Raw genomic sequence first — 14599 nt, 5'->3', positions numbered from 1 at the left:
TAAATAGGAAAATAGCCTATTCAATGTTATACGAAAAAGTATTTTAAATGTGATTGATTAATCACTTAATGGTTCTCTTCCTTATTAGATCAGAACGGCTAGTTAAACACCGTCGTCTGAATTATCCGCTCGAAATCATTCAATATCGAACCACTCAGGTATTGAAATTTGTGTGCATTGAGAGAACAGATTCTAATGTTGCTTGTGTTCACGCTGTACTTGTTTTAAAAATAAATACTTTTTGTAATCGGAAACCAACATCAACAACACAATCGAAATAAATATAGTTCTTATATAATTGAAACTTCATTCACCCCTCTGAAATATATAATTTCAAACCGGTATTAGACAGACCACTTACAATCGACCATTTTCGCACCATTCGTTGAAATACTATGCAATTCAATGGAATTATTAATTCTTTTAATACACCAATTTTAAAGTATCTTCTTAAGTTTGGCGTCTTTCCATATTTCATAAATTTTTATCCTATGAAGATAATACCAAAAGTAAGGGATGAAGTAAATATTTCTAAAAAGTATATTCGACTTCTAAAACGTCATAAAAATAAAGGTGTAATCAAAATCATTAAATTATCCGATTTATCATTTAATAAATCAAGAACATGGAATGTTTTCATTTCATTCAAAAACTAGTTCAAGTTCTCCGTTAAACTTATAAGCGGTGTATAGACTGAATGTCAATGTTTGTTTGTTTCTCTTTTTAAATATGATCGTTAAGGTACTTTCGTCAAAATGTATTTCCAATTATGATAATTGCAGCATTAAACCACGAGACACAAAACAGTTATTAACAGAAGTGTTAAATACTTAATCACGAGCAATTGCTCGATTTCCATCATTAAACACTTAACGAAAGGGTGGATCACTTCATTAAATTGATATTAGGTAGATCATAATTGTTTAATGCGTTATTTATGTACACTAATTATTATCATTAATTATTAAGAAGACTTTCACTAGAAAAAATATGATAAAGCTTTTTGAAATGAATAACGTTGTGTCAAAACATCCTTTCTATTTATTCCATTTTAATATCCGGCCATTTGCAGCCATCCTTATTCTACCAGGTATTTGTATTGCTTTGGTGTATGAGAAAACCTCTTTAGATTACCGAAGAAGCATAGAATGCGTACGATATCTTGAAACGATATTTTGGCAGTATGATTTAAGGATCAAAGCATTGAAAAGACGAATGCTGCAATTCATTGAACGACAAGCATTTCGACAACCGTGTTAATGCACCTAGGTTGTGTAAAGGTATGACTTATTTGCACTTGGAAACTAAAAGTTCTTTGATTGGAGACAAAAAAGATCACATTTTAAACCCAAAATATTTAGTAAAATTATATGCTCAAGACATTGAAATTGAATAACGCAGACAACACACTGATTTCTTTTTGAAATTGCTATTGTTGCTTTTCCTACAAAATTGGTGCATTCCGATTGGTTGGCACATTGTGTTTGCATTTTAGATCCTAGCAATTTAAACGTGTTTTGGTAGTTAGTGAGAACTCGCATAACTGTGTGTACTGAAAAAAAATGATTTTGGTCAATATACAGTGAAGCCTATAACAGAGGTAGAAATGTCGTGGGATGTGTCTCAAGTCTCAAAGTAAGGGACAGAATATGATCACATGTGCACATAATACACAGGATTAAGGATTTGGTTCAAGTTCAAAGTCAGACACCCTTAATTGAGTTTATGCTTGAGAGTTTGAGAAATAGAGTATTCGATTAGAAGGGTTATTTGATTTGATAACATGTTTTATGACAATTGAGAATAAAATGTTTGAGGGTTTTTTTTTCTCCTTTTGACTTCTGTTCTTAAATAAACTATTGTTTAAGGTTTCAACACCTTCGTTTTATCTAAATGACATAAGCAAATGAAGAAAAAATGCCTTTAAAATAATATCATTTTAAAAATTGACTAATTTCACATTGAGTACAAGTCTTAAACAGGTAAATTGATCGCTTTCCCGTCACCTAAATCATAGCTTATTTCATGAAATGGTTCATATGGCATTTTCATTTCTCTTCTAGATCTCTTATGAATTTAAAATCATATGTTGGTTTGAAGAAAAACACTTAAACTACATGTTATTTATTGCAATGAAAGAAAATAAGCCAGGTAGATTACACTCCGATAAATCCGATAAGAAGCATTACATATTACATCGTAAATAAGTTTTGATTCCAATAAATTTTATGTAATATGTTGTAATATAAAGTTTCTACGTACATCATTCGAGTATTCGGCACGTGAACAAATGTTTAAATAGTAATACTAGTGTGTTACACAAAATGTAGAAGCATATTGTAATAACCACTCAGTGGAAACTACAACTAAACCACCTCTTGCCAATAGACACTGTTTGGCCTTTATGCAATATCAGGTTCCTAAGTACGAATACCATGAATACGAACAAAATACAAACGTGGTTGTTAAACAGAACATCTTAGAAAACCATAATGGCCATAAAGCTTTCCGTCTACGTGTGATAAGCTATTTGAGCCTACTCATAGCACAAAAGTCTAAAACTTTGCTTCATTTACCCAAGGAATGGATGTTCCGTCTAGTTTTTAATCTCCACAACCGTGTTTAGTTAAGACAAATGTTAGTAACCGCTGACAAGAATTGCTCACATCTTCGCTAAATTCCCGATGATCCCAGGGCATTGGGCCTAAATTGTTGTTTTTCTCGATAGAAATTAATATTGTAAATTTTGACATTTTGGTCGACCAGGTAAATACGATATCTTAACATATGAAAACCTCTCACCAGTGAAAACTTAGTTTAATGTTAAGTTATGGAAGAAAAACAGATAAACAATTCAATTATTGTAAATCTGTATAAACGTCACAAATGGCAAATCACGGATCTTTTTTTTTTATTTCCACAATACTATGTTCTATTTAATTACCAACCATTTTACCGTTTAAATCGACTAGACTTACTGAAACGACCTCCTGTTTGCAACGAGGGAATTTCCAAAACTTACAAAAGAGCATTTGCATTTATGATTATATTTCCACTGACAAATGTTGCTTACTGTTGTGTATAAAGGTAAAGAGAAGTATTGATATTTTTGCCTGCATGTTGCTTATGCTTGAAAAAAAATCCACCAAAAACAGTTGTTCATAATTGAGGGATGATTATTATTAGTCGAAAATTAACTGATTGAACATAAATTTTAAATCCCAGCCATATTTTCTCTGAATGTCTGAGGTCATTGCGTAATATTTACTTCTTTAAGAGTTTTAAGACTGTATAGAACTGATCTTTATGATAGTCACAACCAATCCTTTTTCATTCATCGAAATCTAATTCAAGTACGTAATTTGGCTATTTGAAATAATCTACTTAATCTTAGGTCTGTCAATTTTAAGAAGCTGATGTTTTATTTATGGAATCTAGTTGTAACTATAATAATATAAAGGCTGTCATAACGTCACAAATGACTAAGTATTGATATTTTTTTCATATTCGTGACTTTAAGTTTATTCTTAATTATTACCGGCTACAATTAAATTCACACAAATATGCAGCAAAATAACGGAACTATAATACTAAAATAATTACACTGTACGACTAAAATCGACTGAGGTATTTATCAAAGCTGGTCCCTATTGCTTCATACCTAAATTGGGTGGAATGAAGATTATAGTGAACATAAGATTCGCAAAATAAAGCAAAAATCCACCGACATTCTTTTAAAAATACAATTTGCTTAAATATATAATTAAGGAAATTTGGTCAATGTTGTATCAAAGTAATATTGATCTTGACACGTGGGACAACAAATTTACAAACAGGCGTAAGAGGCAAACAGCATTCAGGGAAATCAAAAATAAGTAAGGGTCAAAGGTGATAACCATTTTAGTTCGGTAAATGCATAGTAATAATGCTTTGATCAGCTTAGTGGTCAAGATAATATTGAGTCTACCGCTCCAGGCTATGTTTAGATATACCGTACTACGTGGTTAAAATCAATACTACATATAACAGCTGCCTGCTAATTTACCAAAATAAATGTACGGCAGATACTTCCATCCTATTCAACATATCATTTCTACCTCTAGAATGTATAAAGTACAATAATGATTCAGTGTGATTAATTGTGGTAAAGTTCCTAATCCGATCGGACGGCATGATAAACACAAGTGTTTAGTATTCAACCGAACATTCGCTTAAAATAGGACAATGTCGAGTCGTTGCAGAATTGAAACATGTCTTTGACAAAAACACAAAGTGTCACCGTTCGAGAACTGTAATACGCCATGACATAATGATACCTATAGAACAGTGATTGTAAAGATAATATAAAATGGACACAAGATTTATATTTCTCTCTCTCTCTATATATATATATAAGCGTCAATAGTATTTGATACACGACTCAACATGAATAATAGCTTTACATATACCTGAGAATGATGGTTAACTTCATTACGTTTCATAAACTGGTAGGTAGATTCATCCCCGACAATCGTTCCAATAATACCATAGAATACGTATACATCATCGAATATTACCCCCACCATTCCTTTAGCAAAATCTAACGAAACCATTATTTCATTATGCCAAATAGGTTGTTCAACCAATTTTTCTTAATTTCTATTTACAATTTTACAAATAAATTTACGGAGCTTTGTCTTCGACTTCTTTTAGTTTCAGTTACGTCGTCGCTAATCCGATCAAATGATTTGGCCGTAAAATATCTTACCTTAAACTCCTATTTGGTCAGCAATTTCCCAAACACCGTCACATAGAGTACTACCTGAAACACATAAACGTTTATTTATCAACATATTTTTATTGATTGCTTTATTGTTATTTTTTTCAACCTACCAAAATTAATTGTGAAAAAGAGCTATTCGGAATGTGTACATCATTGCAAGAAATGTCGCTTTTGATTCACTACAGGGCATTCCTGCATTTTCACGAGTATTAATGGGCAGGATTTCCAAGGATATGCTAATATATTGGCCATATGGTACTCGTCCCGACATGTGTCTGTTTTTGGGTTGTTTGACTTTGCAATGCGTTCAGACACCGGATCTTGTTTAGCTTGAGTATACTCAAGAAGAGGGATGATTCTATAACAAAACTGTCAAGTTATGCAATTAATGTTGTTTTTTTTAAAAAACACAAATAAAGTAAAATAACTTTATTTTGACAAATTCTACCAGCACTGTGTTTCTATGTAGGATAGAGCAGCTTGTTATTTCATTACAATATGATTCTGGTTTCATTAATTCGATATAACCAGTGTATTTTTGCAGTATGAAATATTTTTCATTCAAATGTAACTTAATTTTTATTAAATGACCAATCTCGAATAAAATCGCATAAAACTCCTGCGTCTAGCGTTTTGAACAATAATCATAAAAATGGAATTTTCTTCGAAACCGACAAACTAAATTACTGAACACTTTTAGGAAGGTTTTGACATTTCACAGCCAATTATTTAATTTCAATTAAAATTGAATATCTTTTAAAAACCCTTTGCAACTTAAGCTTTGAGTAGAAAAAAATCTCTATTAGAACTAAGTTTCTGCAAAGAAATTACAAACAGTATATTAAAACTTATGTCAGTTGCGAAGTCCTAAAATTCATATAGATACACAAAATGCGAGTGGAAACGATTTCCGGTACGGACGATAAGGAAACCTTAAATGTTTTTACCTTATGTATTATTTTAGTGATTTAGTGAGGCAACTTCGACGTGTCGGTGCATAAAATGTGGCACCGAAAAAGTGTTCTGAGTGAAATTCCTGATTATTGATCATGCGACGATTCTTGCAAAGATTTATTAAATATGGGTATATCCCGTTGAGCTGTACTTTCGTTTTCATGACATTTTGTGGCATTGTATGTGTTATTGAGATTGACATTAAACAGAACAAATGGAAGTTCTTATTTTAATCTGTTGTAAGTGTATGGAATAACATGTTATCTATCTCAATGACCATGTATGCAATCTTTCGCTGCGGAACTATTTTCATATATAGATATAAATAGCCTATAAATGCTATAAATGTAAATAAAATGTGAATGTTTATTTCGTTAATCAAATACAGCCTACAGAATGAGTTTTGAATATGTTATTGATGTTTCTGAGAATAATTATGTATGGATAAGCCATCAGACTTCAAAGCAGATTGGAATAATGTATTAGTAAAGCATATTATATTATGATAAGAACGTGGCAAAATATCAACTAAACAAATTTATGTTTTATAACGTGAAAGTAATCCACAAAATGTCGATAGGTAAAATAAATGTTAGCTTGCTTCAGTTCAATTAATCATTTTCAGCGATACCAAATTATAGCAAAGTGCCTTTCATTTCAAAACAAAGAACAGTATCTATACAGAGAACTCTTGAAATTGAAATAAAATGTTTTTTATTCATAACGATTGTTAAGGAACTGTTTAGATAGCATGTAATTTATACGTTTTATTTAGAAAGTTTCGTTTATTTTTTTGTTTCGGTAAGCAAATCATTAGGTGCGTGTTTTATTAAATAGAATGTGGATTATGTAATTAACATGGTACTATTCTATTATATCCTTAAGAACGTTACAAAAGAGTAATTAACATAAGTTTGAGTAAAAAGGTTACTTCCATCAGAATTTGTATGATGTTCAGAATGACACTCTTTCCAATGTAAGAATTGTTTAAGTATAATTGATAAATAATACTTCATTAATAGTTATTGAATTGATAATAATGGTAAACTAATGAGTTTATAAAATGTTTCCCCATTAGGAAAGGTGTAAGCCACTTAGACAACTGTTTTGTTACGTTATTATAAGCATACTTCTGTCTAAAATTGCAAAGCAGCCAGACAGACAAATCAAAGCTACTAAAATTTAGTATGGGAGTGATCTAGTGATGAAGGTGAGAGTGGCCTAGTTGATATTGAATCAGTTGAGTACCTCGCTTATTGCAAGGACTGGTTTTCTACCAAGCGAAAAGGCTCGATAAGGATTCATTTCAGCTTAGAACTGTATTCACAGTGGAACTAGATTAAAGTAGAATACTTCCTTCGCTAAAACTAAGCTTACTTAGATCTTTCTCAATGGTACGGATATTAAAATTTAAGTAACCACAAACAAACTCTAAACAACAGAAGCCATTTATTGCTACTTTCATAAATCACCTGAAACATTTTCCTGCACGATTTCTTGCTTTCACTGGGTTGATAGGATTGGATATATTTATTATTGATAGAAATTATAAAGTGTATTTCTAAAACCTAGCAAACTAATGCTTAGATCGCATATAGTTTGAACTGAATTTTCGAAGATAAAATGTACAGTAAAACGTATAATTAAATAGTTTCAATCATGTCAATTAGAGGCCAGCCCATTGGACTTTTGAGACACATTGATTCGTGAACATCCTTACTCCCGATTCCTATCTAAAATGTCGGACGTCTTTCTTTGAGCCTTTATCAAGTGTTTTTATTTATCTTGCCTAACATAACACAACCAATTAAAGGGAACAAAGTGATCAATTGCAAAACAGATTAATGATGCATCGATACAGAACAAATAACCCAATATTTATTTGATGCAGAACTATTCGTATATACAAAAAGCTACTGGCTGCCAAGGTGATCTTTTTAAAAATGCAACAGCAGACATCGTAACAATGCCAACTCAGATATTACATTTGGTCTCAGTTTATGTTTTCACGCAATTATGAATATCAATCTATTAACAGATGCTTCATTGTTGAGACATGTGGTTAAATAATTAGCGCTCACAGCTATCTTTACTTCACGAATGTGAGGGATTCGACATGAGGTTCTGTCATTCGCTAATATGCATATAAAAATTTGTAATTTTCACATACGTTTTTTTTCTACGAGACTAAATTGTTTATTGGAAGAATATTTTTTTGCCTAAAATAAAAAAAAAATTCCTTAAGTTGATTCAGTTTCTTGTTTGTGATTTATATGCAGTCACACAGACATTAAAATTTGAGCCAGATAGATATCCATGCATGATTTATCCATTGTCGGTTTGTTATTTCCATTCAACTTACTTATCATTACATTATTGATAATGCTAATACCATTTTTAATTTACGTTTACTGACTATATATAAATACTGAAATCGTTCTCTCGAAGATACGTTTCTATAGGTGAATAATTACCTTATCGACCTCACTGAACCAGATCTGTAACATATTCGCAAACGTTTACCTTCTCATTTACCTTCTTTGACAGACATTTGTTCAGTTATGATGTCTTGCGAAAAAAATAATTGTGCTGACTGTTTTTATTTAACACCATACATAATTTGCATTTAATGGTTGTTAATTGTTATAGATTACAGAAAATCCATTTTGTAATTTCGTAACAGATCTTTTGTGAATAATATCCTCATAATAGATTGCTTCTTTATTCATTCAACAGTTCATTCGACCGTCAATTTTAAGATTATTTCATATTGGAATCCGACACAAATAAAATCTAGTAATCTGATAGCCCATAAACGATCCATTTAATTGTTGATCCACCATTGCTCTGTGTTATATTGATAAAATTTCAAATAAATGTCTGTCTGTCCGTCCGTCCGTCCGTCCGTCCGTCCGTCTGTCTGTCTGTCTGTAAAAAATATGTGTAACGTCATACATATGTCACAACAATAGCAAACCACTACCTTGTTTTAGATAATAATAAATTCCGAAATATATCCTTAAACCACCTTAGACACGTTAAAAGCCTTCACATTCTTTCAAACAAATGTTCGAATTGATTCCTAGCTTACGCGGTATGTTCAATAGTCACACTGTCAAAATTGATTTACAATTATAATACTGAAACTTAAAATGAAAGCAAACATTTCTGAGTCTGTTGAAATTAATATTTTATCATTTCCTTTAGTATAAACCGTTTTCATTGTGACAAGAATGAATATAATTGTTGGTTGAGTGTTAAAGCTAATACCTGCAAGTTTAAAGTTCGCTCTGAGCATTATGGATGGTGTACACTCGTAATTATTTCCTCTGAATGGATTTATACAAAAGGCATTTCTGACAATCCGAGGGTTTAATTTCTGATTAACATTAAACATTAAAAACAATCTTTTAGTGTTTATATAGTTGCATTTAAGCTTATATAGACGAGCTATGTTAGACAGTTTCGACTATAGCGTATCTTAGAATAATTAGTATTGCTCCGGTTGTATTAATTCTTGTTTATGTTATGACAGAATTTAATCAATGTGCAATTTAACTTTATTGAAAGTGTTTCTGGTTTGTTTGAATTTTCACTTTATTGTAGTAAAATTGATGTCGCTTGGATTAGAATCATAACTGATTGATATATTATTGTCATTTATACATTATGGGGGTGTAAGGTTGAGCATTCGCAACTTATTGAATTCTCAGTAAACTTGTTTTCCAAGGGTTAATTCGACCTTATTCGTTAATTGAAATATTCCTAGTGTCATTATTTTGCTACATATTAAAGTCAATTGAACTTAAGCCACTGAATAAAATGAACACAACGTTAAGGATGAGTAGTACCATTTGTGACGCGTATCTATATTTCAGATTTTTTGAGTTTCGACTTATATCCTTTTTAAAACGCGTCCCCATACCGATAAAGCCAGAAATGTAAACGTTCTTATTATTATAAAGACATTCTTATATATTTCAACCAGTTATATTGTTGTATTATGATGTTATTTGTCTCTCGTTAAGAGTGTTTTCGGCCGCCTATAAGCTTGTACCTCTAAACAGTGTAATTGTTACATTTGGCAACTTGGCTTGTGCATGAATTTTTCATTGCATTAGTTATCATTTGATATTTCAAATTGATCCCAAGCAAACTACTTACATATGCTCTCTTTTAAAGCCACAAGACGACGTATATTCACCAATCCCTACAAACAGTTCAATCGTATTGCTGAGCTGTTACTTTTAACACGCAGACAAGCAATAATCAAGGGATCTTCCTGTCGATACGCTGATCTTGTTTTACATCTTTTAAATGACTTAAGGTAAAATGTACCTCTGTACAAGGAAACAAAGTCTGTCCCTTTAAAGACACGGCAAAATGCTTTAGTTCACATACAATAATTAACGGAGCATGAGTTTGAGTATCTGTTTATGAAATAAGGTTTGCTTAGAAAAGCTACTTTCTAGAGTTTAAGGTTTTTCAGAAATTTCCAACAAAGCAATTAACATTTGAATTAAAACATTAAACAATCATTAGTCACTGAAAACTTCGTATTTGTTCGCAGCAGGCTTGATTACTTATTAAATTAATTACATCTGGCATAATTTATAATGTTAACTTTACCAGGAACCCGGGAGCGAGGTATTGCGTGTCCAATGCTTGGTAACTGAGCTATGGGCTAACTGGCACGTGGTTAATGCCATTAAAAAGCAGAAAAAAGACTTTAATTTGACCTTAAAGCATATTTCTCTCCTGTATTGTGATATGTTTTACCAATTTACATTTGAGCTGGCTGTCAACGCTAATTCAATGTTCGTATATATTCCTCGTGGCTGAACGCCTTAACAATACCGTTCTTGAATGATTCACAAGTTTTGGTAAAAAATATACAGACATAATACTTTGATAACGGTGTCCAATATGCATTTAAAGATTATTGTCAACCTAGTATCCAAAGACGCTACAGAAAATGCGTGTCAACAATTATTTGTAGTATAAGATCTACTGTATTGGAAAATGTGTAAATAGTAGCGAGTGCAGTTTGGCTCCTTCAATCTGTCCTGTGATGAGTCAGGTATATACAATAGACGTATAAAAGCGTTTCAAATCAGATGAAAAACTGAAGGACTATTAGGGTATTTTAGAATACCGGAGTTTCATACGTACATCCAAAAAGTACGATGTTTAGACGTTTATTTATGTAGCTTTTCGCATAAATATTGGTCGTGCTTGCACGCTTACATGGTGCCTTTTTTCATTTCAACGGATAGAAACATCTCATAATGCTATTTTTGGCAGGAATAAAATTATACAATGAAAATTACAGGGACAATCCCAGAGGCCGAACATGAAGAAAAACCTTGTAAGAGGCACAATAAGGGGTGGAGTGGTCTTCTGAGGTTAAAAGTGGTGTAATGAAGGTAGAAGTTGTCTTATTAGGGTGGTAGCGGTGTAGTGAAGCTAGAATCGGTCTAGTTAGTGGGGGAGTGGTATACTAAGTTTTCCGGTGATTGTCCAACCATCACTCGCAATCCCCACTTCTCAGTAGACCACACCCATTAGCCCCTCCAATCTCTACTTCACTACTCTCACCTTCACTTCCTGAGATATATGTATACAGCGTTGACTCTTGGTTTGCTCTTGTTCTAATTTAGTGTTACATGTTGAAATGGAATAAGCATAGTAGAAATGGTCTTCTGTTCGAAAATGCAAGTAAACCATGCATGCTGTCTTCCAAATTTACCATTAAATATATTGATACATTTGTCGACTGACAGTGTTATTGTCCACATTACGTGCCTCTCGATTTGAGTCCTTGAGACCTTAGCATTGTGTCTTTAACACACAGGTTTTCGTTACACCATTGGCCACTGGGATTGTTGCTGTATTATCTATGGGTTCACAACATAATTCATAATTTTAGATTGAATCGCTTTTCATATTTCGGATTCAATGCAGTATCTTTCCTGAATGATTTCAGAGTTACAGGGCAGTAATAATTTCTCCTCTCTGGCAGACTTGATAAAACACTAACATTTAATCAGCTGCTATAAATTCAGAAATGATAATAAAAGGTGCCTGAACACATTAATGGGTGAATCGTTTGTTGAGTGTTTTGCATATCGCGCTAAATAAATTCATTTTCTGGTAAATAGTATGAAGTACACTTGCCAATAACAGGAAAAGAAATTTGTTATCCTTGCGTTTAAATCGGATTTGATGCTATCATGTTATGCACTCCCTGTTAATTGGATAGACTTTTTTTAGCATGAGATGAATTTAAAAATTATATGCATTTAGTTATTTGTGATCTAGAAATCCGGGATTATTAAGTATGACTTAGAGATTATTGAAAACAAAATACAGCTGAAGGCGGTCCTATGGAACGTCGGCAATGGTTTAGAATTTGATATGGTAATCAAATTTTAACTCAATGATAATAATTATGACCACGATGATGATGATTATAATGATGACGTTACTCGAGACAAACCCCATACATAACGAGCTTGTGCACAACGTCATATCATTTATAAAAAAAACGTTTTGCGGGAAAATCTATCAATAAAGAACTTTATTACAATATGACCATTTACAAAAAGGGTATTTAATAAATATGAATTAAATTGACATCAATCGAAAGTTGTTAAGAAAAATGTTGAACGTGGTCAAATAACAATTAAGTAGTATATGGTTGCTCGTCGGCTTTCTTTTATTTACAGCTGTGAAAATGTAAAGCCAAAATCCCTTATTCTGTCAAGCGGACATATTCATTTAACATGAATATTAAACCTATCATACAAATACTGAGGATTGTCGCATCCCTACGAAGCCGTTTAAACTGTTCTGCACAAAGGGTAAGTCCCATGTCTGCGTAATGTATTTAGGTTTCATCATTTAGTGATCTACTGATCAAAAGAGAATGCGAAAACATATTTTTTAGCTGGTAGCCGTCTTTGAATAGGTCCACGAGTGATTGTGCTTTTCTATTTGAGAAACGTGTGTTCTGGTATAAGTGTTTAGCTCAGCAATTCAATATCTAACATGGCAAGGTGTGACAAGAAATAAGCTTATTTAACATAGATGAAACATTAAGTCATATGATAATTGAAAATATCCTGTGTATCTGATGTACCGTGTTTTGTATTGATATTGTTGTTGTATAGATATTAATAAAAAAAAATAGAAATAAGTGTTTGGCTCGCCTCTAGCAAATCTCAAGGGTATTTCATTCCAGATAAAAATAAAAATAATTATGGTGGTTGTTATTTGGATCTAAATACTGTTTTTTATTATGTTGTATACGAAGAAAGAAATAATTTATTTCCAAACATAAATCACACTCTCTAGCTGATAACCATTCAATACAGTTACCGCTCATGAGGGTGAAAGTAGTCTATACAAATTCGATCAGCAGAATATTTTAATAAATAATATCGTTTTATGACAAAAGAAGTCCGTACAATATTTTCGCCGGTCCTAGAGTGGTCTAGTTTTTATTTGACAGATTGTCTACCTCTCAATCGGCCTGGAGCGCCAAAACCCAGGCAATAGGCTAGATAAGGATTCATTCAGCTTATAAATGTATTCACAGTAGAACTAAATCAGCGAAGGATAATTCATAAGCTTACACTATGCATTTTAAAATCTTTCCCAATGGAACAAACATTAAACACAAACATAAGAATACTTAACATAACAAAAACTATCTATTACTACTTTTAAAGATCGTCTTAAACATCGTCTCCAGCACGTTTTTGTCTTCTAGGATTGAAAGGCGTTGTCTCCGTTATAGATGAGATAATTTAAATGTTGACATAAATTGTAAAATGAGTTTCTAGATCCTGTCAAACTAATATATAGTTCGCATATAGTTTTAACAGAATATTCAGAGATATAAAAAGGAGAGTAAAATGTGTGTTATTCATAGTGTCAATCCTCTCAATAAGGATCCAGCCAACTTGACTTACGAGACACATTGTTTGGTGAGCATCCTTTCTCCTGATTCCTATTCTAAATGCCTTCGTTTGCTGTAACGCAATTGGCACACGTTTTCATTAACTATTTTTATCTTGCATTATATCACGAAGTCAATTTAACGAAACCACGTGATCAATTGCATACGATTTAATAATGCATCGATACAGGACAAATAACCCAACATTTCTTTGATATAAAACTAGTATTATATACAAAAAGCTGTTGGCTGCCAAGGTGAGCTTCGTAACAATGCCAACTCAGAAATTACATTCGGTCTTAGTTTATGTTTTCACTCAAATATGAATATTAATCTGTTAACAGATGCTTCAGATATCTCATTGATGGGACATGTGGTTTAACAATTAAGCACATACAGCTATCTTTACCTCACGAATGTTAGGGTTTCGACGTCAGTTACTCCCATTTGTTAATATGCACATAGGAATTTGTAATTTTCACATATGTTTTTTTAAACGAGACTAAATTATTGGAAAAATATTATTTTTGCCTAAAATAAAAAAAAAATCATGAAGTATCATATTGATGTAATCTTTTGTTTGTGATGTCTATGTAGACACACAGCCATTAAAGGTAAAGCCTGATATATATCCATGATTCATCTATTGTTTTGGTTATGTCCATTCAACATACTTAAAATTGCATGATTGAGAATGCTAATTCAATTTATTAATACATGTTAAGTGATAACGACTATTTATAATGATTAATAATGAAATCTCTTTTATTCTCTCGAAAGACACGAGCATTTTAGCATTGTGTATAATAATGCAAGCCTTATTAAATGTCAGTTACGGTTAATGTATGTTAGTTAGTGTTAATTTACTTAATCGACCGAACCAGATCTGTAACATATTTGCAAACGTTTGTCTTCTGATT

The 14599-nt window shown here is 32.1% G+C and overlaps 1 protein-coding gene across 2 annotated transcripts in view; it reads right to left on the bottom strand.

Moving 5' to 3' along the window:
• Window positions 1-14599, bottom strand: part of LOC128238976 (suppressor of lurcher protein 1-like) — a 400352-nt gene that overhangs the window by 248261 nt on the left and 137492 nt on the right. For both annotated transcript variants that reach the window (XM_052955354.1, XM_052955355.1), the window contains exon 4: window positions 4748-4801. The gene's annotated coding sequence lies outside the window, so the exon portion shown is untranslated. The remainder of the gene's footprint in view (window positions 1-4747; window positions 4802-14599) is intronic.

The sequence above is a fragment of the Mya arenaria genome, chromosome 6 (assembly GCF_026914265.1).
Source record: "Mya arenaria isolate MELC-2E11 chromosome 6, ASM2691426v1".
NCBI classification, from domain to species: Eukaryota; Metazoa; Mollusca; class Bivalvia; order Myida; family Myidae; genus Mya; species Mya arenaria.
The sequence above is the reverse complement of the archived record's forward strand: the minus strand, read 5'-3'. Positions and strand labels throughout refer to the sequence as shown.